The sequence below is a fragment of the Pristiophorus japonicus genome, unplaced genomic scaffold (assembly GCF_044704955.1).
Source record: "Pristiophorus japonicus isolate sPriJap1 unplaced genomic scaffold, sPriJap1.hap1 HAP1_SCAFFOLD_223, whole genome shotgun sequence".
NCBI classification, from domain to species: Eukaryota; Metazoa; Chordata; class Chondrichthyes; family Pristiophoridae; genus Pristiophorus; species Pristiophorus japonicus.
The window spans coordinates 79,184-101,521 of NW_027251940.1; the positions used below are offsets into that span (position 1 = coordinate 79,184).

At 55.5% G+C, this 22,338-nt stretch overlaps 1 protein-coding gene across 1 annotated transcript in view; it reads right to left on the reverse strand.

Moving 5' to 3' along the window:
* The window catches only part of LOC139245569 (membrane-associated phosphatidylinositol transfer protein 1-like), a gene marked incomplete at its 3' end in the record, with an annotated part of 84,495 nt that extends 67,201 nt beyond the window's left edge, over positions 1-17,294 (reverse strand). The window contains exon 1 of the mRNA XM_070871183.1: positions 17,219-17,294. The remainder of the gene's footprint in view (positions 1-17,218) is intronic.
* Between the last annotated feature and the right edge of the window lie 5,044 nt (positions 17,295-22,338).

Below are 22,338 nucleotides of genomic sequence, written 5' to 3' on the forward strand. Positions count from 1 at the left end.
GGGTGAGAGACGGGGGAAGGAGAGATACAGGGGGAGGGAGAGAAAGAGAGGGGGGGAGGGAGAGAGCGGGGAGGGAGAGAAAGAGAGGAGGGAGAGGGGAGAGAGAGAGAGAGGGGGAGAGGGTAGGGAGAGAGAGAGGGGGAGAGGGTGGGGAGAGAGAGAGGAGGGTAGGGAGAGAGAGAGGGGTGGAGGGAGACAAAGAGAGGAGGGGAGAGGGGAGAGAGAGAGAGAGAGGGGAAGAGGGTAGGGAGAGAGAGAGAGGGGTGGAGGGAGGGAGCGTAGGAGGGGGGGAGAGAGGGGGGAGGGAGAGAGAGAGGGGGAGAGGGGAGGGAGAGTAGGAGGGAGGGAAAGAGAGACTAAAAGGGAGAGGGGGAGTGAGAGAGAGAGGGTATGAGGAGAGAGAAACAGAGGGGGGGAGAGGGTAGGGAGACAGAGACAGAGAGGGGGGAGAGAGAGAGAGAGACTGGGGGGGGAGAGAGAGACTGGGGGGGAGGGGGGAGAGAGAGAGAGAGACTGGGGGGAGGGGGGAGAGAGGGGAGACAGAGACTGGGGGCGAGAGGGGAGAGAGTGAGAGGGAGAGGGGAGGGGAGGGGAGGGGGAGAGGGAGAGAGAGAGGGGGGAGAGAGAGAGAGAGAGAGCGAGGGGGGGAGAGAAAGAGAGAGGGGAGAGAGAGAGACTGGGGGGGAGAGGGGAGAGAGAGAGAGAGAGGGGAGGGAGAGAGAGAGAGGGGAGAGAGAGAGAGAGAGGGAGGAGAGAGAGAGAGAGAGAGAGGTGGGGGGAGAGAGGGAGGGGGAGAGGGAGAGAGGGAGGGGGAGAGGGGAGAGAGGGAGGGGGAGAGGGGAGGGAGAGAGAGAGAGAGCGGGGAGAGAGAGAGACTCGGGGGGGGGAGGGGAGAGAGAGAGAGGGGGGGAGAGGGAGAGAGAGAAGGGGGGAGAGAGAAAGAGAGAGGGGAGGGAGAGAGAGAGAGAGGGGGGGAGAGAGATTGAGGGGGGGAGAGAAAGAGAGAGACGGGAGAGAGAGAGAGAGACTGGGGGGGAGAGGGGAGGAGAGAGAGAGGGGGGAGACGGGAGGGGAGAGAGGGGGGAGAGGAAGGGGGAGAGGGGGGGGAGAGGGGGGGAGAATGAGAGAGGGGGGAGAGAGAGAGAGAGGTGGGGAGAGGGGAGAGGGAGAGAGGGGGAGAGAGAGAGAGAGGTGGGGAGAGGGGAGAGGGAGAGAGGGGGGAGAGAGAGAGAGAGGTGGGGAGAGGGAGAGGGAGAGAGGGGGGAGAGAGAGAGAGAGGTGGGGAGAGGGGAGAGGGAGAGAGAGAGGAGAGGGAGAGAGAGAGACGGGGAGGAGAGAGAGAGAGGTGGGGGGGAGAGGGGAGAGAGAGGTGGAGAGGGGAGGGAGAGAGAGAGAGAGAGAGGGGGAGAGGGGGGGAGAGAGAGAGAGAGAGGGGGAGAGGGGAAGGAGAGAGAGAGACTGGTGGGGGGGGAGGGTGAGAGACAGGGGGAAGGAGAGATACAGGGAGAGGGAGAGAGACAGGGGGAGGGGAGAGAAATAGAGGAGGGGAGAGGGGAGAAAGAGAGGAGGGGAGAGGGGGAGAGGGGGAGAGGGTAGGGAGAGAGAGAGGGGTGGAGGGAGGGAGCGTAGGGGGGGGGGAGAGGGAGGGAGAGAGAGAGAAAGGGGGAGAGGGGAGGGAGAGAGAGACTGGGATGGGGGAGAGAGGGGGAGGGAGAGAGAGTGGGGGAGAGGGGAGGGAGAGTAGGAGGGAGGGAAAGAGAGACTAAGAGGGAGAGAGAGAGGGTATGAGGAGAGAGAAACAGAGGGGGGAGAGGGGAGGGAGACAGAGAGAGTGAGAGAGAGAGAGAGAGAGAGAGGGGGGGAGGAGAGAGAGACAGAGACAGGGAGAGAGAGGGGAGGGAGGGAGAGAGACAGAGACAGGGAGAGAAGAGGGAGAGACAGAGACAGAGAGAGACAGCGAGAGAGAGAGAGAGACTGAGAGTGAGAGAGAGATAGATAGACAGAGAGAGAGAGAGGGAGACAGATAGAGAGAGGGAAGGAGAGAGGGAGAGGAGGGAGATTTAGAGAGAGGTGGAGAAAGAAGGACAGAGAGATGGAGTGATGAGGGAGGGGGAGAGAGGGGGGGAGGGGGGGGTAGTGAGGGGGGGAGGGGGGGGTAGTGAGGGGGGGAAGGGGGGGGTAGAGAGGGGGGGAGGGGGGTAGAGAGGTGGGGAGGGGGGGGAGAGAGGGGGGGAGGGGGGGGAGAGGGGAGAGAGGGGGGAGAGAGGGGAGAGCGAGAGAAACAGAGAGATACAGAAAGACAGATAGAGAGGATAGATAGAGAGAAGGGGAGAGAGAGATAGAGAGGAGGAGAGATAGACAGAGGGAGGCAGATCGAGAGTGTGGGGGGGAGAGAACACTAGAATTAGGAGCGGAAGTCGGCCATTCGGCCCCTTGAGCCTGCTCCGCCATTTAATATGATAATGGCTGATCTTCAACCTCAACTCCATGTTCCTGTCCGCTCCCCATATCCACAACTCTCCCCAATCGTCCAGCTGGGTGGGACTGCACTCGCCTGGTTCCTGTATGGCTCAGAGACATGGACCATGTACAGTAGGTACCTCACCACCCAGCTCATGGTCTACACGGCTGTGGTGATACCCGCCCTCCTGTATGGCTCAGAGACACGGACCATGTACAGCAGACACCTCAAGTCGCTGGAGAAATACCACCAACGATGTCTCCGCAAGATCCTGCAAATCCCCCGGGAGGACAGACGCACCAACGTTAGCGTCCTCGACCAGGCCCAACATCCCCAGCATCGAAGCACTGACCACACTCGACCAGCTCCGCTGGGCAGGGCCACATTGTCCGCATGGTCCCCAGACACGAGACTCCCCAAAGCAAAGCGCTCCACTCGGAACTCCTTCACGGACAAGCGAGCCAAAGGTGGGCAGAGGAAACGTTACAGGGGACCACCCTCAAAGCCTCCCTGATAAAGTGCAACATCCCCACCGACACCTGGGAGTCCCTGGGCCAAAGACCAGTCCCGCCCGGAGTGGAGGAAGTGCATCCGGGAGGGTGCTGAGCACCTCGAGTCTCGTCGCCGAGAGCGTGCAGAGACCGAGCGCAGGCAGCGGAAGGAGCGTGCGGCAAACCAGTCCCACCCTCCCCTTCCCTCAACGTCTATCTGTCCCACCCTCCCCTTCCCTCAACGTCTGTCTGTCCCACCCTCCCCTTCCCTCAACGTCTATCTGTCCCACCCTCCCCTTCCCTCAACGTCTATCTGTCCCTCCCTCCCCTTCCCTCAACGTCTATCTGTCCTACCCTCCCCTTCCCTCAACGTCTATCTGTCCCACCCTCCCCTTCCCTCAACGTCTGTCTGTCCCACCCTCCCCTTCCCTCAACGTCTGTCTGTCCCACCCTCCCCTTCCCTCAACGTCTATCTGTCCCACCCTCCCCTTCCCTCAACGTCTATCTGTCCCACCTGTGACAGGGACTGTGGTTCCCGTATTGGACTGTTCAGCCACCGAAGGACTCATGTTAAGAGTGGAAGCAAGTCTTCCTCGATTCCGAGGGACTGCCTATGATGATGATGGTTCCGTTCTTATCTATTGAATCGTAGCCAGAGAGTCGCCTGCAACAGCTTCTCTTCCCACTCCGGCATCCTTACTCCTTGGCCCCCTCCTATTTCTCATCGATATGCTGCCCCTTGGCGATATCATCCGAAAACACAGGGTCAGTTTCCGCGTGTACGCGCATGACACCCAGCTCTACCTCACCACCACTTCTCCGTACCCCCTGCACGGTCTCTCAATTGTCAGACTGCTTGTCCGACATCCAGTTCTGGAGGAGCAGAAATTTTCTCCAATTGAATATCGGGAAGACCGAAGCCATTGTTTTCGGTCCCCGCCACAAACTGCGTTCCCCAGTCCCCCGACTCCATCCCTCTCCCCAACTCCTGTCTGAGGCTGAACCAGACTGTTCGCAACCTCTGACCCTGAACTGAGCTTCCGGCCACATATCTACAGCATAACTATTTCCCCCTCCGTAACATCGCCCGTCTCCGCCCCCTGCCTCAGCTCATCCGCTGCTGAAACCCTCATCCCTGCCTTTGTTACCTCCAGACTTGACTGTTCCAACGCACTCCTGGCTGGCCTCCCACATTCTAACCGACGTAAACTCGTGGTGATCCAAAACTCGGCTGCCCCCGTGTCCTAACTCGCACCGAGTCCCACTCACCCATCACCCCCTGTGCTCACTGCCCCCGTGTCCTAACTCACACCCAGTCCCACTCACCCATCACCCCCTGTGCTCACTGCCCCCGTGTCCTAACTCACACCCAGTCCCGCTCACCCATCACCCCCTGTGCTCACTGCCCCCGTGTCCTAACTCACACCCAGTCCCGCTCACCCATCACCCCCTGTGCTCACTGACCCTGTGTCCTAACTCGCACCGAGTCCCACTCACCCATCACCCCCTGTGCTCACTGACCCTGTGTCCTAACTCGCACCGAGTCCCGCTCACCCATCACCCCCTGTGCTCACTGCCCCCGTGTCCTAACTCGCACCGAGTCCCACTCACCCATCACCCCCTGTGCTCACTGCCCCGTGTCCTAACTCACACCCAGTCCCGCTCACCCATCACCCACTGTGCTCGCTGCCCCCGTGTCCTAACTCGCACCGAGTCCCGCTCACCCATCACCCCCTGTGCTCACTGCCCCGTGTCCTAACTCGCACCGAGTCCTGCTCACCCATCACCCCCTGTGCTCACTGTCCCCGTGTCCTAACTCGCACCGAGTCCTGCTCACCCATCACCCCCTGTGCTCACTGCCCCGTGTCCTAACTCGCACCGAGTCCTGCTCACCCATCACCCCCTGTGCTCGCTGCCCCCGTGTCCTAACTCGCACCGAGTCTCGCTCACCCATCACCCCCTGTGCTCACTGTCCCCGTGTCCTAACTCGCACCGAGTCTCGCTCACCCATCACCCCCTGTGCTCACTGCCCCGTGTCCTAACTCACACCCAGTCCCGCTCACCCATCACCCACTGTGCTCGCTGCCCCCGTGTCCTAACTCGCACCGAGTCCCGCTCACCCATCACCCACTGTGCTCACTGCCCTGTGTCCTAACTCGCACCGAGTCCCGCTCACCCATCACCCCCTGTGCTCACTGCCCCCGTGTCCTAACTCGCACCGAGTCCCGCTCACCCATCACCCCCTGTGCTCACTGCCCCGTGTCCTAACTCACACCAAGTCCCGCTCACCCATCACCCACTGTGCTCGCTGCCCCCGTGTCCTAACTCGCACCGAGTTCCACTCACCCATCACCCCCTGTGCTCACTGCCCCGTGTCCTAACTCACACCCAGTCCCGCTCACCCCTCACCCCCTGTGCTCACTGACCCGTGTCCTAACTCGCTCCCAGTCCCGCTCACCCCTCACCCCTTGTGCTCACTGACCCCGTGTCCTAACTCGCACCGAGTCCCGCTCACCCATCAGCCCCTGTGCTCACTGACCCCGTGTCCTAACTCGCACCGAGTCCCGCTCACCCATCACCCCCTGTGCTCACTGCCCCGTGTCCTAACTCGCACTGAGTCCCGCTCACCCATCACCCCCTGTGCTCGCTGTCCCCGTGTCCTAACTCGCACCGAGTCCCGCTCACCCATCACCCCCTGTGCTCACTGCCCCGTGTCCTAACTCGCATCGAGTCCCGCTCACCCATCACCCCCTGTGCTCACTGCCCCGTGTCCTAACTCACACCCAGTCCCACTCACCCATCACCCCCTGTGCTCACTGCCCCGTGTCCTAACTCACACCCAGTCCCACTCACCCATCACCCCCTGTGCTCACTGCCCCGTGTCCTAACTCGCATCGAGTCCCGCTCACCCATCACCCACTTTGCTGACTGACCTTGGCTCCCGGTTAAGCAACGCCTCGATTTCAAAATTCTCATCCTTGTTTACAAATTCCTCCATGGCCCTCGCCCCCTCCCTATCTCTGTAACCTCCTCCAGCCCTACACCCCTCACTATCTCTGTAACCTCCTCCAGCCCCTACACCCCTCCCTATCTCTGTAACCTCCTCCAGCCCTACACCCCTCCCTATCTCTCTAACCTCCTCCAGCCCCTACACCCCTCCCTATCTCTGTAACCTCTTCCAGCCCCTACACCCCTCCCTATCTCTGTAACCTCTTCCAGTCCCTACACCCCTCCCTATCTCTGTAACCTCCTCCAGCCCCTACACCCCTCCCTATCTCTGTAACCTCCTCCAGCCCCACAACCCTACCCGCCGAGATGTCTGCGCTCCTCTAATTCTGCTCCTTAAAATCTCCCTCTTTGGCTTGGGATGTTTTACTAAATTAAAGGAGCTAGATAAATAAAAAATGATTATAATTATTATTATTTTTATCCTTGATTCCCTTAATGCCAAAACTGCATACAATACTCAAGGTGTGGTCTCATCACACCCTCGGAAGGGATTCACTGGGTTTTCTTGAATATACTCAAAGACTGAGTCTCCACAGCCCTCTGCGGCAGAGAATTCCAAAGATTCAACACCCTCTGAGTGAAGAAGTTTCTCCTCCTCTCAGTCCTAAATGGCCGACCCCTTATCCTGATACTGTGACCCCTGGTTCTAGACTCCCCAGCCCGGGGGAAACATCCTCCCTGCATCTACCCTGTCGAGCCCTGTAAGAATTTTGTATGTTTCAATGAGATCATCTCTCATTCTTGTGTGCAGTTTTGGTCTCCTAATCTGAGGAAGGACATTCTTGCTATTGAGAGAGTGCAGCGAAGGTTCACCAGACTGATTCCTGGGATGGCAGGACTGACATATGAAGAAAGACTGGATCGACTGGGCCTGTATTCACTGGAGTTTAGAAGAATGAGAGGGGATCTCACAGAAACATATAAAATTCTGACGGGACTGGACAGGTTAGATGCAGGAAGAATGTTCCCGATGTTGGGGAAGTCCAGAACCAGGGGTCACAGTCTAAGGATAACGGGTAAGCCATTTAGGACCGAGATGAGGAGAAACTTCTTCACTCAGAGAATTGTGAACCTGTGGAATTCTCTACCACAGAAAGTTGTTGAGGTTAGTTCATTAGATATATTCAAAAGGGAGTTAGATGTGGCCCTTACGGCTAAAGGGATCAAGGGGTATGGAGAGAAAGCAGGAAAGGGGTACTGAGGGAATGATCAGCCATGATCTTATTGAATCGTGGTGCAGGCTCGAAGGGCCGAATGGCCTACTCCTGCACCTATTTTCTATGTTTCTATGTTTCTTCTAAACACTAGTGAATACAGGCCCAGTCGACCCAATCTCTCCTCATAGGACAATCCCCCCATCCCAGGAATCAGTCTGGTGAATCTTCACTGCACTCCCTCTATGGCAAGTATATCCTTCCTTAGGTAAGGAGACCAAAACTGCACACAATACTCCAGGTGCGGTCTCACCAAGACCCTGTATAACTGTAGTAAGACATCTTTACTCTTAGACTCAAATCCTCTTGTATCTCTGTAACCTCCTCCAGCCCCTACAACCCTCCTTTTCTCTGTTACCTCCTCCAGCCCTACACCCCCCTCTATCTCTGTATCCTCGTCCAGCCCCTACACCCCTCCCTATCTCTGTAACCCCCTCCAGCCCCTACACCCCTTCCTATTTCTCTAATCTTCTCCAGCCCTACACCCCTCCCTATCTCTGTAACCTCCAGCCCTATCTCTGTAACCTCCAGCCCCTACACCCCTCCCTATCTCTGTAACCTCCTCCAGCCCATACACCCCTCCCTATCTCTGTAACCTCCAGCCCCTACACCCCTCCCTATCTCTGTAACCTCCTCCAGCCCATACACCCCTCCCTATCTCTGTAACCTCCTCCAGCCCCTACACCCCTCCCTATCTCTGTAACCTCCTCCAGCCCCTACACCCCTCCCTATCTCTGTAACCTCCTCCAGCCCCTACACCCCTCCCTATCTCTGTAACCTCCTCCAGCCCCTACACCCCTCCCTATCTCTGTAACCTCCTCCGGCACTACAACCCTCCCCCTCTGTAATACTCTGGCCCGTGGGAGGTGCATTTGAATCCAAACCAGCCCGCTATCAGATTGAGTTTGACACCCCTGCTCTACACTGTCCCCACAAAGACTCCTGGGGCAGGTGCAACATAATTCCCAGGGCATGCACAGCACGGGTTAGAAGCAACATTTCTAAATGATGGGGAAATGGAAACTGCTCATGGAGCATCTGTAAAGAATCATTCTTATCTATTTCACACACATGCTAAAAGTCTACATAACCACAATATAAAGGCACAGAGTGTTATATTAGTATCTTCAGCTGCTCACCTCATGTCAGTTTGCAAAACACAATTGCTGGGATGATTATCGCTTTCCTTGAAGAGACACAACTCCTCCTGCCTCCCCTGAACCATGACTGAACACCACACGATCAATTCTCAGACCCTCACTGACCTTATCTCTTCTAATGGAGAACCCAACAGTGTCTGGAACTGAACCCAGCCAGAGTCAGTACCTCCAGGGGAGGAGAGGGAGGGGAACCAGTGAGTGTAGAACTGAACCCAGCCAGAGTCAGCACCTCCAGGGGAGGGGAACCAGTGAGTGTAGAACTGAACCCAGCCAGAGTCAGCACCTTCAGGGGAGGAGAGGGAGGGGAACCAGTGAGTGTAGAACTGAACCCAGCCAGAGTCAGTACCTCCAGGGGAGGAGAGGGAGGGGAACCAGTGAGTGTAGAACTGAACCCAGCCAGAGTCAGCACCTCCAGGGGAGGGGAACCAGTGAGTGTAGAACTGAACCCAGCCAGAGTCAGCACCTCCAGGGGAGGAGAGGGAGGGGAACCAGTGAGTATAGAACTGAACCCAGTCAGAGTCAGCACCTTCAGGGGAGGGAGAGGAACCAGTGAGTGTAGAACTGAACCCAGTCAGAGTCAGCATCTTCAGGGGAGGGGAACCAGTGAGTGTAGAACTGAACCCAGCCAGAGTCAGCATCTTCAGGGGAGGGGAACCAGTGAGTGTAGAACTGAACCCAGCCAGAGTCAGCATCTTCAGGGGAGGAGAGGGAGGAGAGGGAGGGGAACCAGTGAGTGTAGAACTGAACCCAGCCAGAGTCAGCACCTTCAGGGGAGGGAGAGGAACCAGTGAGTGTAGAACTGAACCCAGTCAGAGTCAGCACCTTCAGGGGAGGGAGAGGAACCAGTGAGTGTAGAACTGAACCCAGTCAGAGTCAGCACCTCCAGGGGAGGAGAGGGAGGGGAACCAGTGAGTGCAGAACTGAACCCAGTCAGAGTCAGCACCTCCAGGGGAGGAGAGGGAGGGGAACCAGTGAGTATAGAACTGAACCCAGTCAGAGTCAGCACCTTCAGGGGAGGGAGAGGAACCAGTGAGTGTAGAACTGAACCCAGTCAGAGTCAGCATCTTCAGGGGAGGGGAACCAGTGAGTGTAGAACTGAACCCAGCCAGAGTCAGCATCTTCAGGGGAGGAGAGGGAGGAGAGGGAGGGGAACCAGTGAGTGTAGAACTGAACCCAGCCAGAGTCAGCACCTTCAGGGGAGGGAGAGGAACCAGTGAGTGTAGAACTGAACCCAGTCAGAGTCAGCACCTTCAGGGGAGGGAGAGGAACCAGTGAGTGTAGAACTGAACCCAGTCAGAGTCAGCACCTTCAGGGGAGGGAGAGGGAGGGGAACCAGTGAGTGTAGAACTGAACCCAGCCAGAGTCAGCACCTCCAGGGGAGGAGAGGGAGGGGAACCAGTGAGTGTAGAACTGAACCCAGTCAGAGTCAGCACCTTCAGGGGAGGGAGAGGAACCAGTGAGTGTAGAACTGAACCCAGTCAGAGTCAGCATCTTCAGGGGAGGGGAACCAGTGAGTGTAGAACTGAACCCAGCCAGAGTCAGCATCTTCAGGGGAGGAGAGGGAGGAGAGGGAGGGGAACCAGTGAGTGTAGAACTGAACCCAGCCAGAGTCAGCACCTTCAGGGGAGGGAGAGGAACCAGTGAGTGTAGAACTGAACCCAGTCAGAGTCAGCACCTTCAGGGGAGGGAGAGGAACCAGTGAGTGTAGAACTGAACCCAGCCAGAGTCAGCACCTCCAGGGGAGGAGAGGGAGGGGAACCAGTGAGTGTAGAACTGAACCCAGCCAGAGTCAGCACCTCCAGGGGAGGAGAGGGAGGGGAATCAGTGAGTGTAGAACTGAACCCAGCCAGAGTCAGTACCTTCAGGGGAGAGGAACCAGTGAGTGTAGAACTGAACCCAGTCAGGAGCGAGAGTGGGTGGGATGGCGATTTACAGCTTTGGAGGAACTAAAGAGGGAAAAATGTTCCACTGAAACTAGAATTGTCGGTTCTGAATTTCTGTCCTGTACTTAGTGACGACATTTGTAAGCTCACTTTAAAGGATATTAGAAGGGGAGGATTTGCAGACGGGAAACTCAAACCAAACATCATATCAAGATCTGACAGAGTCACTCCATTCATCAGGACCTGAATATTACACAGGATTACATGGGATATACGGCACAGACACAGGTCATTTGGCCCAACCAGTCTCTGCCGGCGTTTGTGCTCCACTTGAGCCTTTCCTCCTCTAAATCTATCTGCACAACCCTCTATTCCCTTCTCCCTCATACGCTTGTCCAGCCTCCCCTTAAATGCCTCGATACTATTCACTTCAACCCCTCAATGTGGCAGCGAGTTCCACATTCTCACCACTCTCTGGGTAAAGAAGTTTCTCCTGAATTCCCTAATTGGGTTTCTCGGTGACTATCTTCCATTGATGGCCTCTAGTTATGCTCTTCCCCACAAGTGGAAACACTATCTCTGTCGCCACTCTGTCAAAACCTTCCATAATTTTAAAGGCAAATGGTATGTTGGCCTTCATAGCGAAAGGATTTGAGTATAGGAGCAGGGAGGTCTTACTGCAGCTGTACAGGGCCTTGGTGAGGCCTCACCTGGAATATTGTGTTCAGTTTTGGTCTCCTAATCTGAGGAAGGACGTTCTTGCTATTGAGGGAGTGCAGCGAAGGTTCACCAGACTGATTCCTGGGATGGCAGGACTGACATATGAGGAGAGACTGGATCAACTGGGCCTTTATACATTGGAGTGTAGAAGGATGAGAGGGGATCTCAGAGAAACATATAAAATTCTGACGGGACGGGACAGGTTAGATGCGGGTAGAATGTTCCCGATGTTGGGGAAGTCCAGAACTAGGGGACACAGTCTAAGGATAAGGGGTAGGCCATTTAGGACCGAGATGAGGAGAAACTTCTTCACTCAGAGAGTGGTGAACCTGTGGAATTCTCTACCGCAGAGAGTTGTTGAGGCCAGTTCATTGGATATATTCAAGAGGGAGTTAGATATGGCCCTTATGGCTAAAGGGGATCAAGGGGTATGGAGAGAAATCAGGAAAGGGGTACTGAGGGAATGATCAGCCATGATCATATTGAATGGCGATGCAGGCTCGAAGGGCCGAATGGCCTACTCCTGTACCTATTTTCTATGTTTCTAAAAGGTTAGTATGCAGGTACAGCAAGTGATCAGGAAGGCCAATGGAATCTTGGCCTTTATTGCAAAGGGGATGGAGTATAAAAGCAGGGAAGTCTTGCTACAGTTATACAGGGTATTGGTGAGGCCACACCTGGAGTACTGCGTGCAGTTTGGGTTTCCATATTTACGAAAGGATATACTTGCTTTGGAGGCAGTTCAGAGAAGGTCCACTCGGTTGATTCCGGAGATGAGGGGGTTGACTTATGAGGAAAGGTTGAGGAGGTTGGGCCTCTACTCATTGGAGTTCAGAAGAATGAGAGGTGATCTTCTGGAAACGTATCAGATTATGAGGGGGGCTTGACAAGGTGGATGCAGAGAGGATGTTTCCACTGATGGGGGAGACTAGAACTAGGGGGCATGGTCTTAGAATAAGGGGCCGCCCATTTAAAACTGAGATGAGGAGGAATTTCTTCTCTCAGAGGGTTGTAAATCTGTGGAATTTGCTGCCTCAGAGAGCTGTGGAAGCCGGGACATTGAATAAATTTAAGACAGAGATAGACAGTTCCTTAACCGATAAGGGGTTATGGGAATTGGGCAGGGAAGTGGAGCTGAGTCCATGATCGGATCGGCCATGATGGTATTAAATGGCGGAGCAGGCTCGAGGGGCCGAATGGCCGACTCCTGCTCCTATTTCTTATGTTCTTATAGAGAGGAGGGGAGAGAGATGGTGAGAATGGGAAACAGCAGGAAAGAAAGGGGGAATGTGGAGAGAGGTAGAGAAAGAGAGGAGAGAGATAGAGAACAAGAGAGAGAAAGAGAATACGAGCTAGAGAGAGGGAGAGGGAGACAGAAAGAGGGGAAGAGAGATAGAGAATGTGGAGTGATAGAGGGAGCGGAGAGGTAGGGAGAGAGAGAGAGAGAGAGAGACAGAGACACAGAGAGAGAGAGAGTGACAGAGAGACAGAGAGAGAGACAGAGGCAGAGAGCGACAGAGGCAGAGAGGGAGAGAGAGAGAGAGTGAGAGAGACAGAGAGAGAGAGTGAGAGAGACAGAGACACAGAGAGAGACAGAGAGAGAGAGCGACAGAGGCGGAGAGAGAGAGAGAGCGAGAGAGACAGACAGAGAGAGAGAGAGAGCGAGAGAGACAGAGAGAGAGAGTGAGAGAGAGACAGAGACACAGAGAGAGAGAGAGTGACAGAGAGACAGAGAGAGAGAGAGACAGAGAGAGAGAGCGACAGAGGCAGAGAGGGAGAGAGAGAGAGCGAGAGAGACAGACAGAGAGAGAGAGAGCGAGAGAGACAGAGAGAGAGAGTGAGAGAGACAGACAGAGAGAGAGAGCGAGAGAGACAGAGAGAGAGAGTGACAGAGAGAGAGAGAGAGACAGAGGCAGAGAGGGAGAGAGAGAGAGAGAGAGAGACAGACAGAGAGAGAGAGAGCGAGAGAGACAGAGAGAGAGAGTGAGAGAGAGACAGAGAGAGAGACAGAGAGGGAGAGACAGAGAGAGAGACAGAGAGGGAGGGAGACAGAGAGGGAGAGACTGTGCTGTACATGGACAGGAGACAATGAGACACACACACGGGCCGTACAGTCCCAGGCGGAAGTGATTGTTTCCTTTTACCCGCGGTGTGTCCTGTCCATGTTGTAAATCTATATATCTTGCCATTCCCTATGCAGACATGCGGTTAACCGACAGTTGCCTAGCAACGGAAGTGGCTGCGGTAACTGGCACTAAAGAAAGTTCGTTCTAAATCCTTTGGGCTCGTAATTGTGACTGACGTCAATTCACGAGCAATGGAAGAGGCCGGGAATCGAGCCTGGGCCTTTCCTGTGTGTGTGTGTGTGTGGGGGGGCTCGGTCCCTCCCCAGGTGTGAAATCAGGCTAACTCAACACACTAGGCCGGATATCGAGCCTGGGTCTTTCCTGTGTGTGTGTGGGGGGGGGGGGGGGGGGCGGCTCGGTCCATCCCCGGGTGTGAGATCAGGCTAACTCAGCACACTAGGCCGGATATCGAGCCTGAGCCTTTCCTGTGTGTGTGGGGGGGTGGGGGGGGGGGGGGGCTCAGTCTCTCACTGGGTGTGAGATCAGGTGAACTCAGCACACTAGGCCGAGAATCGAGCCTGGGCCTTTCTTGTGTTTGTGTGGGGGGGGAGGGGCTCAGTCCCTCACTGGATGAGAGATCAGGCTAACTCAGCACACTAGGCCGGATATCGAGCCTGGGCCTTTCCTGTGTGGGGGCTCGGTCCCTCCCCGGGTGTGAGATCAGGCTAACTCAGCACACTAGGCCGGGAATCGAGCCTGGGCCTTTCCTGTGTGTGTGTGGGGGAGGGCTCGGTCCCTCACTGGGTGTGAGAGCAGGCTAACTCAGCACACGAGGCCTTTCCCTGCTCTGTGTGTGGGTGTGAACCGCACTGTTCGCAACCTCGGTGTCATTCTTGACCACGACATGAGAATCCGACCACATACTGTATCCACAGCATGACTAAACCCGCCTATTTCCACCTCAGTAACATCGCCCGTCTCATTTCCCTCCGCCCCCTGCCTCAGCTCATCCGCTGCTGAAACACTCATCCCTGCCTTTGTTACCTCCAGACTTGACTATTCCAACACACTCCTGGCCGGCCTCCCACATTCTACCCGACGTAAACTCGAGGTGATCCAAAACTCGGCTGCCCCCGTCTCCTAACTCACACCGAGTCCCTCTCACCCCTCACCCCCTGTGCTCACTGCCCCCGTGTCCTAACTCGCACCGAGTCCCTCTCACCCCTCACCCCCTGTGCTCACTGCCCCGTGTCCTAACTCACACCCAGTCCCACTCACCCATCACCCCCTGTGCTCACTGCCCCGTGTCCTAACTCACACCGAGTCCCTCTCACCCCTCACCCCCTGTGCTCACTGCCCCCGTGTCCTAACTCGCACCGAGTCCCTCTCACCCATCACCCGCTGTGCTCACTGCCCCCGTGTCCTAACTCACATCCAGTCCCACTCACCCATCACCCGCTGTGCTCACTGCCCCCGTGTCCTAACTCACACCCAGTCCCGCTCACCCATCACCCCCTGTGCTCACTGCCTCGTGTCCTAACTCGCACCCAGTCCCAATCACCCATCACCCCCTGTGCTCACTGCCCCGTGTCCTAACTCACACCCAGTCCCACTCACCCATCACCCCCTGTGCTCACTGCCCCGTGTCCTAACTCACACCGAGTCCCACTCACCCATCACCCCCTGTGCTCACTGCCCCGTGTCCTAACTCACACCCAGTCCCACTCACCCATCACCCCCTGTGCTCACTGCCCCGTGTCCTAACTCACACCGAGTCCCACTCACCCATCACCCCCTGTGCTCGCTGTCCCCGTGTCCTAACTCACACCCAGTCCCACTCACCCATCACCCCCTGTGCTCACTGCCCCGTGTCCTAACTCACACCGAGTCCCGCTCACCCATCACCCCCTGTGCTCGCTGTCCCCGTGTCCTAACTCACACCCAGTCCCACTCACCCATCACCCCCTGTGCTCACTGACCCCGTGTCCTAACTCGCACCCAGTCCCACTCACCCATCACCCCCTGTGCTCACTGCCCCCGTGTTCTAACTCACACCGAGTCCCGCTCACCCATCACCCCCTGTGCTCACTGCCCCGTGTCTTAACTCGCACCCAGTCCCGCTCACCCATCACCCCCTGTGCTCGCTGCCCCCGTGTCCTAACTCGCACCGAGTCCCGCTCACCCATCACCCCCTGTGCTCGCTGCCCCCGTGTCCTAACTCGCACCCAGTCCCGCTCACCCATCACCCCCTGTGCTCACTGCCCCGTGTCTTAACTCGCACCCAGTCCCGCTCACCCATCACCCCCTGTGCTCACTGCCCCGTGTCTTAACTCGCACCCAGTCCCGCTCACCCATCACCCCCTGTGCTCACTGTCCTGTGTCCTAACTCGCACCCAGTCCCGCTCACCCATCACCCCCTGTGCTCACTGCCCCCGTGTCCTAACTCGCACCCAGTCCCGCTCACCCATCACCCCCTGTGCTCACTGACCCCGTGTCCTAACTCACACCCAGTCCCACTCACCCATCACCCCCTGTGCTCACTGCCCCCGTGTCCTAACTCACACCGAGTCCCGCTCACCCATCACCCCCTGTGCTCACTGCCCCCATGTCCTAACTCACACCCAGTCCCACTCACCCATCACCCCCTGTGCTCACTGCCCCGTGTCCTAACTCACACCGAGTCCCGCTCACCCATTACCCACTGTGCTCACTGCCCCCGTGTCCTAACTCACACCCAGTCCCACTCACCCATCACCCCCTGTGCTCACTGCCCCGTGTCCTAACTCACACCGAGTCCCGCTCACCCATCACCCCCTGTGCTCGCTGCCCCCATGTCCTAACTCACACCCAGTCCCACTCACCCATCTCCCCCTGTGCTCGCTGACCTACGTTGGCTCCCGGTGAAGCAATGACTTGATTTCAAAATTCTCATCCTTGTTTTCAAATCTCTCCATAGCCCTACACCCCTCCCTATCTCTGTAACCTCCTCCAGCCCCGACACCCCTCCCTATCTCTGTAACCTCCTCCAGCCCCTATACTCCTCCCTATCTCTATACCCTCCTCCAGCCCTACACCCCTCCCTATCTCTGTAACCTCCCCCAGCCCCTACACCCCTCCCTATCTCTGTAACCTCCTCCAGCCCCTACACCCCTCCCTATCTCTGTAACCTTCTCCAGCCCTACACCCCTCCCTATCTCTGTAGCCTCCTCCAGTCCCTATAACCCCCCTCCTATCTCTGTAACCTCCTCCAGCCCCTACACCCCTCCCTATCTCTGTAACCTCCTCCAGCCTCAACCCCATCCCTATCTCTGTAACCTCCTCCAGCCCCTACACCCCTCCCTATCTCTGTAACCTCCTCCAGCCCCTATACTCCTCACTATCTCTATACCCTCCTCCAGCCCTACACCCCTCCCTATCTCTGTAACCTCCTCCAGCCCCTACACCCCTCCCTATCTCTGTAACCTCCCCCAGCCCCTACACCACTCCCTATCTCTGTAACCTCCTCCAGCCCCTACACCCCTCCCTATCTCTGTAACCTTCTCCAGCCCTACACCCCTCCCTATCTCTGTAACCTCCTCCAGTCCCTATACCCCCCCTCCTATCTCTGTAACCTCCTCCAGCCCCGACACCCCTCCCTATCTCTGTAACCTCCTCCAGCCCCTGCACCCCTCCCTATCTCTGTAACCTCCTCCAGCCCCTACACCCCTCCCTATCTCTGTAACCTCCTCCAGCCCCTACACTCCTCCCTATCTCTATACCCTCCTCCAGCCCTACACCCCTCCCTATCTCTGTAACCTCCTCCAGCCCCTGCACCCCTCCCTATCTCTGTAACCTCCTCCAGCCCCACAACCCCCCGAGATGTCTGCACTCCTCTAATTCTGCCCTCCTGACCATCCCTGATTATAATCGCTCCACCACCTTCTGTTGCCTGGGCCCCAAGCTCTGGAACTCCCTCCCTCAACCTCTCCGCCTCTCTACCTCTCTCTCTCCTCCTTCAAGACGCTCCTTAAAACCGACAGCGTTGACGCAGCTTTTGGCCACCTGCCCTAATTTCTCCTCATGAGGCTCGATGTCAAATTTTGTATCTCATAACACTCCTGTGGAGCACCTTGGGACGTTTCACGACGGTGAAGGAGCTATATAAATGCAAGTTGTTGTTGTATGGTGGAGACGACCCACGGCTTACACCCACTGAACCGTCAACCAGGGCCTACCTGCAATGGAGGTTAAATTCTGCCACCTTCTCCTGTGAGAGGAACGGCCCGAGTTGATCGGATGTTTCCTATCTCCCTCTCCGTTTCTCTCTGCTGTGTAACAGGAAGTATGGGCTTTCTGACGAGGTTTTGGTGGTTTGGAGATTGTGATTGGGCGGCCTATCTCAGCCCAGTGGTATTTATAACACAGCATGAGGCTGAGTTGAGCCTAGTAGGCCCGAACTCCATCAGTCTGGGGGTGGGAGGGAACCTGGGCCTTGCATCATCAGCATCGGCAGTCCCTTGGAATCAAGGAATACTTGCCTCCACTCTTAAAAATGAATCCTTAGAACATACCAACAGAAGAAATAGGAGCAGGAGTAGGCCATACGGCCCCTCGAGCCTGCTCCGCCATTTAATACGATCATGGCCGATCCGATCATGGACTCAGCTCCACTTCCCTGCCCGCCCCCTTATTCCCTTATCGGTTAAGAAACTGTCTGTCTCTGTCTTAAATATATCAATGTTCCACAGCTCTCTGAGGCAGCGAATTCCACAGATTTACAACCCTCTGAGAGAAGAAATTTCTCCTCATCTCAGTTTTAAATGGGCGGCCCCTTATTCTAAGACCATGCCCCCTAGTTCTAGTCTCCCCCATCAGTGGAAACATCCTCTCTGCATCCACCTTGTCAAGCCCCCTCATAATCTGATACGTTTCCATAAGATCACCTCTCATTCTTCTGAATTCCAATGAGTAGAGGCCCAACCTCCTCAACCTTTCCTCATAAGTCAACCCCCCTCATCTCCGGAATCAACCTGGTGAACCTTCTCTGAACTGCCTCCAAAGCAAGTATATCCTTTCGTAAATACGGAGACCAAAACTGCACGCAGTACTCCAGGTGTGGCCTCACCAATACCCTGTATAACTGGAGCAAGACTTCCCTGCTTTTATGCTAGGTGACTGAACAGTCCAATATGAGAACCACAGTCCCTGTCACAGGTGGGACAGATAGACGTTGAGGGAAGGGGAGGGTGGGACAGATAGACGTTGAGGGAAGGGGAGGGTGGGACAGACAGACGTTGAGGGAAGGGGAGGGTGGGACAGATAGACGTTGAGGGAAGGGGAGGGTGGGACAGATAGACGTTGAGGGAAGGGGAGGGTGGGACAGATAGACGTTGAGGGAAGGGGAGGGTGGGACTGGTTTGCCGCACGCTCCTTCCGCTGCCTGCGCTTGGTCTCTGCACGCTCTCGGCGACGAGACTCGAGGTGCTCAGCGCCCTCCCGGATGCACTTCCTCCACTCCGGGCGGACTGGTCTTTGGCCGGGGACTCCCAGGTGTCGGTGGGGATGTTGCACTTTATCAGGGAGGCTTTGAGGGTGGTCCCCTGTAACGTTTCCTCTGCCCACGTTTGGCTCACTTGCAGTGAAGGAGTTCCCGAGTAGAGCGCTTGCTTTGGGGAGTCTCGTGTCTGGGGCATGCGGACAATGTGGCCCTGCCCAGCGGAGCTGGTTGAGTGTGGTCAGTGCTTCGATGCTGGGGATGTTGGGCCTGGTCGAGGACGCTAACGATGGTGCGTCTGTCCTCCCAGGGGATTTGTAGGATTGCAACAGCTACAACAACAACTTGTTTTTGCTGGAATTCTTTGAGGATGTAAGGAACAGGGTGGATAAAGGGGGAACCAGTGGATGTGGTGTATTTGGATTTCCAGAAGGCATTTGACAAGGTGCCACATAAAAGGTTACTGCACAAGATAAAAGTTCACGGGGTTGGGGGTAATATATTAGCATGGATAGAGGATTGTCTAACTAACAAAGAATAGAGAGTCGGGATAAATGGTTCATTCTCTGGTTGGCAACCAGTAACTAGTGGGGTGTCGCAGGGATCAGTGCTGGGACACCAACTATTTACAATCTATATTAACGACTTGGAAGGAGGGACTGAGTGTAATGTAGCCAAGTTTGCTGACGATACAAAGATGGGAGGAAAAGCAATGTGTGAGGAGGACACAAAAAATCTGCAAAAGGACATAGACAGGCTAAGTGAGTGGGCAAAAATTTGACAGACGGAGTATAACGTTGGAAAGTGTGAGGTCATGCACTTTGGCAGAAAAAAATCGAAGAGCAAGTTATTATTTAAATGGAGAAAGATTGCAAAGTGCCGCAGTACAGTGGGACCTGGGGGTTACTTGTGCATGAAACACAAAAGGTTAGTATGCAGGTACAGCAAGTGATCAGGAAGGTCAATGGTATCTTGGCCTTTATTGCGAAGGGGATGGAGTATAAAAGCAGGGAAGTCTTGCTACAGTTATACAGGGTATTGGTCATTGAATAAATTTGAGACAGAAATAGACAGATGTTTGAGCGATAAGGGAATAAGGGGTTATGGGGAGCAGGCGGGGAAGTGGAGCTGAGTCCATGATTGGATCAGCCATGATCGTATTAAATGGCGGAGCAGGCTCGAGGGAAATTTTTTGAGGATGTTTCCAGTAGAGTGGACAAAGGAGAACCAGTTGATGTGGTGTATTTGGACTTTCAGAAGGCTTTCGACAAGGTCCCACACAAGAGATTAATGTGCAAAGTTAAAGCACATGGGATTGGGGGTAGTGTGCTGACGTGGATTGAGAACTGGTTGTCAGACAGGAAGCAAAGAGTAGGAGTAAATGGGGACTTTTCAGAATGGCAGGCAGTGACTAGTGGGGTACCGCAAGGTTCTGTGCTGGGGCCCCAGCTGTTTACACTGTACATTAATGATTTAGACCAGGGGATTAAATGCAGTATCTCCAAATTTGCGGATGACACTAAGTTGGGTGGCAGTGTGAGCTGCGAGGAGGATGCTATGAGGCTGCAGAGCGACTTGGATAGGTTAGGTGAGTGGGCAAATGCATGGCAGATGAAGTATAATGTGGATAAATGTGAGGTTATCCACTTTGGTGGTAAAAACAGAGAGACAGACTATTATCTGAATGGTGACAGATTAGGAAAAGGGGAGGTGCAACGAGACCTGGGTGTAATGGTACATCAGTCATTGAAGGTTGGCATGCAGGTACAGCAGGCGGTTAAGAAAGCAAATGGCATGTTGGCCTTCATAACGAGGGGATTTGAGTACAGGGGCAGGGAGGTGTTGCTACAGTTGTACAGGGCCTTAGTGAGGCCACACCTGGAGTATTGTGTACAGTTTTGGTCTCCTAACCTGAGGAAGGACATTCTTGCTATTGAGGGAGTGCAGCGAAGGTTCACCAGACTGATTCCCGGGATGGTGGGACTGACCTATCAAGAAAGACTGGATCAACTGGGCTTGTATTCACTGGAGTTCAGAAGAATGAGAGGGGACCTCATAGAAACATTTAAAATTCTGACGGGTTTAGACAGGTTCGATGCAGGAAGAATGTTCCCAATGTTGGGGAAGTCCAGAACCAGGGGTCACAGTCTAAGGATAAGGGGGAAGCCATTTAGGACCGAGATGAGGAGAAACTTCTTCACCCAGAGAGTGGTGAACCTGTGGAATTCTCTACCACAGAAAGTTGTTGAGGCCAATTCACTAAATATATTCAAAAAGGAGTTAGATGAAGTCCTTACTACTAGGGGAATCAAGGGTTATGGCGAGAAAGCAGGAATGGGGTACTGAAGTTGCATGTTCAGCCATGAACTCATTGAATGGCGGTGCAGGCTAGAAGGGCCGAATGGCCTACTCCTGCACCTATTTTCTATGTTTCTATGTATGGCCTACTCCTATTTTTTATGTTCAAAGAGCTGGAACAGGCACGATAGGCCGAATGGCCTGATTCAGTGCTGTATCATTCTATTTACAGTTAAATAGCAAAAACATGCGGCAATTTTGGAAGCAGAGGAAGAGAGTTGATTGGAGCAGTGGATTGTCGCTGCAGTGCACTCTGGGAGACACAAAACAGAGGCACCACAGCACCACCACTGGTCGGGAGGCGTAATTACGTCGTCATCTGTTTACATAGGGAATAGCAAGAAATCCCATTTCATCACCTCAGTACTGCCCCTCTGACAGTGCGGGGCTCCCTCAGTACTGCCCCTCTGACAGTACGGGGCTCCCTCAGCACTGCCCCTCTGATGGTGCGGCACTCTCTCACTACTGCCCCTCCGACAGTGCAGCGCTCCCTCACTACTGCCCCTCCGACAGTGCGGCGCTCCCTCAGTACTGCCCCTCCAACAGTGCGGGGCTCCCTCGGTACTGCCCCTCCAACAGTGCGGCACTCCCTCGGTACTGCCCCTCCGACAGTGCGGCGCTCCCTCAGTACTGCCCCTCCGACAGTGCGGGGCTCCCTCAGTACTGCCCCTCCGACAGTGCGGGGCTCCCTCAGCACTGCCCCTCCGACAGTGCGGGGCTCCCTCGGCACTGCCCCTCCGACAGTGCGGCGCTCCCTCGGTACTGCCCCTCTGACAGTGCGGGGCTCCCTCGGCACTGCCCCTCCGACAGTGCGGCGCTCCCTCAGTACTGCCTCTCCAACAGTGCGGGGCTCCCTCAGCACTGCCCCTCCGACAGTGTGGGGCTCCCTCAGCACTGCCCCTCCGACAGTGCGGCGCTCCCTCAGCACTGCCCCTCCGACAGTGCGGCGCTCCCTCAGCACTGCCCCTCCGACAGTGCGGCACTCCCTCAGTACTGCCCCTCCGACAGTGCGGCTCTCCCTCAGTACTGCCCCTCCGACAGTGCGGCGCTCCCTCAGTACTGCCCCTCCGACAGTGCGGCGCTCCCTCAGTACTGCCCCTCCGACAGTGCGGCACTCCCTCAGTACTGCCCCTCCGACAGTGCGGGGCTCCCTCAGTATTGGCACGAGGAAATTTCGGCCTGGGATTATGGGGCTCATGTCTCTGGAGTCGGGGCTCGAACCCATGACCTTCTGACTAAGGGGGAACAGAATAAAGTAATCGCACCTGGTATTGTAATTAATAAAAATGTTTTCGAAGTTTACACTGGAGTGTGACACAGGCGTGACAAAAGTAATGATTTGTCGTGGAGAGATGTGGGCATTATTAATATCCATTATTCTGATTGAGTTATGTAGCTTGAAGTAGATCAGTAGTCGGGAAATTGCTCGAATCTATTAATTAGGATGTGGTAACAGAACACTTAGGAAATAATAATACAGTTGGGCAGAGTCAATACGGATTT